Below are 4,227 nucleotides of genomic sequence, written 5' to 3' on the forward strand. Positions count from 1 at the left end.
AGCCAGTCCTTGACACAGTCCTCTGTGCTTCTCCTGTCTTCCCACCTCCATGCCCAGCAAGTAGCCCGTGAGCTCCGTGAGGGCAGGGGCATAGTAAACACTCAATATATGCTTGTTGTAGGAGTGAATGATTGAATGAATCAATGAATGAATGACAGGCAGGATCAACCAAAAGAAGAATCCACTCCGTCTTTTCACTATTCCATATTTTAATATTTATAACATAACCAAATACGAAGATCTGAGCTTATAAAATTGTTCTTTGGGCATTACAAATTTTGCTTCTTTTTGTTCTTTTCTTCTTTTCTTCTCCCTCTTGCTGCCTCTTCTTTCTTTCTCCTTCTTTTTCTGCATTTTCATAGAAGTGGCGGGCTTCCTGTGTTAATTTTATCATTTGTCTACGCCATCTTGGCAAAGCCGTCCCCTGTGCCAGGGATTGGTCAGGAAACGTCATGTGACCCTGTGCGGGCCAATGGGACCGGAAAAGAAGTCTGTGGACGGGCTTGTGCGACGTCATGGCGGCAGCCGTCTTGTCTGGCACGGGAGGACCGCAGAGCACCTAGAGAGGCAGGCCTGGGTCCCGGAGGATGTCACCGAGTACCAGCCATACAGTACCTGGCAGCTGCTCAGCATGGGCACTCCAGTTGCTTGGCTTTTCGCAGAAGAAAATCCTGAGATCGAGTCGTTTATTCTGAGGGAATCCTGGGAAATGCCAGTAGGGCAGTGCGGAAGTGGGACTGGGGAAGTCACGCATTGTGGCGGGTCGGGGCTTACTCCTGCCTGGAAGCCCAGGAGCCCACGTAGAACACCCTCAGGGTGACGCACCCGCACGGCAAGGGAGCCGGGGCATTTATGCCCCCGTTGCTGTCAGCCATTAGCCAGCTGCTCCTGCCCACAGGCCCAGCAAGCTCTGGCGTCCAGACAGACCCTCCTCAGAGACTCCCTGGTGCCTGCAGTTGGGAAATGGACTGGCAGCCACAGAAATGCTTCCCACGGGGCACTCAGGGCCAGCGCTGGCATCGTCTGTTCCTTGGGGTTTCCTAATCCACGCCAGGTGATCGCAGAGGGTCTCCAAGGAAGAAAGAAGGGGGTGGGACACTCTCCTGGGGACCCATGGGCAAACGTCGGAAGTTTGGGACAGGTGTCATAATGGCCGCGAGAATGTGAAAGAGTTGGGGTGGTTTCGGAGGCACCTGGGTTTGCTCCAAGAGATGTCTGCCTCTACCAGCATCCTGGGGGGGGGGGGGGGGGCGGGTTCAACACCCTCCCGGACCCCTCCCAACATTTTGTAACTCCCCACCGTCTTCCCAAAGACCTCGTTTTTCTCTCTGCTTTCCCCGGGCCTGTTGTGGACCCAGAAGGGTTCGGCCTCCGAAACCATAAAAACTGCCACCTCCTTCTGTCCTACGCCTGTCCTTCTCACAGCCCCGTTTGGTTGTTCCCAACACACCAGTGTTCTGTCTCCACTTCCTGCTTGCTCTACAGTAGCCCCTGGTCTGGATTTCCACCACTCTCTGTACAATACCTTCAACGCCATCACCTCTGTCTTTCTGCCCCACCCACCCGACGAAAACCAACTCTGGGAAAAATAGGGAACAGGATCAAAAGCTCTGGAGTCAGACGGACAATGGTCATTATCCTCACCGGGTTGCCATTGACTTTGTTCTTTCTCAATCCCATGGGTATTTTAACAGCTACCTTTCTTGACCTCTTGGCTGTATTTCATGATGGTGGTCATATTCTCTCCCCTTCGTATTCTCCCTCTCCTCTGGGATTCCGTGCACAGGCTGTTTGTTGCTCCCCTGTGTGCATTTGGTAGTAGAACCTCTGGTTTTGAGTTCAAGAATAAAGACTATAGTTCTCAGACTCTTTTGCAACTAAATTTTGTAACTGAATTCTAGTCACAGGGAGGTGTCATGTGGCAGCTCTGGGAATCTTTTTTAAGAGCTAGCTTGTTTATTCCCATCATCCATTTTTCTTCTCCATCCCCTCTTCCATTCTGCTTCCTGGAAAGCAGATGTGATGGCTGGAATTCCAGCCACCACTCTGGACCATGAGGACAAGCACAATAGCCTAGAGATGGTGGGGTGGCTGGAAGAAGCCTGTGTCCCTGAGGAACAGGACTTCCATTACAGACCTGGATACCTACATTTAGACTATTAAATGAGGAAGAAACCAACTTTTCACTTTTTTAAACCACTGTCTCTTGCAACCAAACTAATTCCCAAGTGAAATTATTTTCTTGGTATCAAGCCCTGTTGGATATTCTCTAGCCCCTCTGGACCACATTTAGCAGTAGCCTTTTCCGAATCCTCCTTTAAAAATTGCTGCATTAAACCTGGGTACGCGGGACCTGTCTGTACTATCGCTACAGAATCTGTAAGTGTTTCAAAATAAAAAGTTTTTTTTAAAAGACGGCATTGAGCTGGGCTTGGTCCTCGTCCCATTTCTTCTGCATGGCCTCACTTCCTGGGATCTCATCCACTGCCATGGCCTTGATTGACCATCTCTAGACTGTTAAGAAGGGCCTCCGACTACACGCCCCCAAACGAACTCACCATCTTACCCCAAAACTTGAGTTTCAAGCTTAGTAAAGGGCAATGCAATGAATCAAGTGACCCAAGCCAGAAGCCTGGGCCTGCTCAACTCCTTCTCCCTCACCCCTAACCCAATCACTGAGACTTGCCGGTTCTGCATCCTAAAGAGAGGTCACCTCTACCCAAGTCCCTCCATCCCGGAGCCACTGAGCTGGACGGAGAGCCCTGTCAGCTGTCCCCTGGCCTGGTCAGCTCCTCTTACGGCCTTCTCCTGTCGGTCCCCAAAATGCGGACGGAAAGTGCTTCTTCCAGTGGAGTCTGACCAGGCCACTTCCAGCTTCACCCACCCAGGTGAAGGTTGGACGAGGGTCCAACTAACTCCCGGCCCAGCAGACCAGGCCTCAGTGAGGTGCCCCTGCCCACTTCCTGCCTCACTTTCCCTCACACCCTGACTCCCCTCTCCACCATGCCCCACTGCATGGTGGTCCTCGAACGACCGACGCCTCTGCTCCCCTCCGTCCCCGAAGCGGCTGCTACTCACCCTGTTGAGCCTGTACTCGCCCTGGTTCTTAGCCTGCATTCCCCGAGGAACCTGAGACACAGGCTCGAGGGCAAATTGCTGTTTGGGCAGAATGATGGCAGCAAGAGGCGTGAGGGGGCAGGAGAGCGAGCTGGGAGGTGACAAGTCGACACGAGGATGCGTCGAGAGCACTCCCAGAGCGTCCACCTGCAGGATGAAAAGTCGGAGCACGCGTTCACCACTCCCAGCCCCCAGGCCCGCGTCTTGGGGCTGCTTCTCGGGGGGGTGCTGACGCCTCCCCACCTCGCAGGCTGTGTGCTCACAGGCAGGCCCCTGCAGGCCTGAAGAAGGCCCCAGGGAACTTGCAGGACGACAAAGCACAGCACGGGATGCAATTGTGCTGGGACCAGGTGGGTCCGTGCTGGCAGCCGGGCTGAAATAGCAGGTGGCCGTGGCTCTGTGCTGCCTCTGCCCTTCAAGAAGACCAGCTCCTCCAGGAAGACCTCCCCAAGGCTGGAACAGATGCCCCTCCTAGGCTTCCCGCACATCATCTCACAGCTACTTGTCCTCCCTGCTTGGCTGCAAACTACTTTAAGGCACAAATGAGAGGAGGCGCCAGAGCTCAAAATAATGCTGTGGAAATAAAGCTGAGCAGAGAGGGACAAGTGTAAAGACGCTTCAAATTTATAGGAAGCTGGGATAGGGTTTCAGCAGAGTCTAGATGAGCTTGGGAGGCCACGGAGCTGGGGTGAGAAAGCAGCCTGCTCCTTGCTCTGGGCCTTCTGAGATGCCGCGGTGCCAAAATCCCCCTGGAGGCCAAGCGCTGCTCATTTAATCCTCATGGCAACTTTGGGGGGCAGGTGTTCTATCATGTCCGTTTTACAGATGAGGAAGCCGAGGCTCTCTCTCCCCCCCTCCGCCCCCTCCCCCCGGCCCCCACTGATTTAAATCCAGTCCAGACCCTGGGTCCAGCGTGACCAGCCGTCCCGGGTTCCCTTCCACCACCGTTCTTGGTGTCCTCAGACAACCCAGTGGAATTCTCTGGAAGCCCGCCGTGGCTTCCCATATCATGGCGGAAGGTGGGGTGGGCGGTGGGGAGGGGGTGGGGGCTGTTGAGACGGCCAGAGGACAGGCAGGCCTTCCCATAAACGGCCAAGGAACCTGTGCCAA

The 4,227-nt window shown here is 54.2% G+C and overlaps 1 long non-coding RNA gene across 1 annotated transcript; it reads right to left on the reverse strand.

Moving 5' to 3' along the window:
- Positions 1-877: 877 nt before the first annotated feature.
- Positions 878-3,950, reverse strand: LOC109494662. Its single transcript, XR_006590616.1, has 2 exons — positions 3,079-3,950; positions 878-1,232 (listed from the first exon to the last, which is right to left on the reverse strand). It is a non-coding gene; the product is annotated as an uncharacterized LOC109494662 (long non-coding RNA).
- Positions 3,951-4,227: the final 277 nt, after the last annotated feature.

Source organism: Felis catus, chromosome E2, assembly GCF_018350175.1.
Source record: "Felis catus isolate Fca126 chromosome E2, F.catus_Fca126_mat1.0, whole genome shotgun sequence".
Lineage (NCBI taxonomy): Eukaryota > Metazoa > Chordata > Mammalia > Carnivora > Felidae > Felis > Felis catus.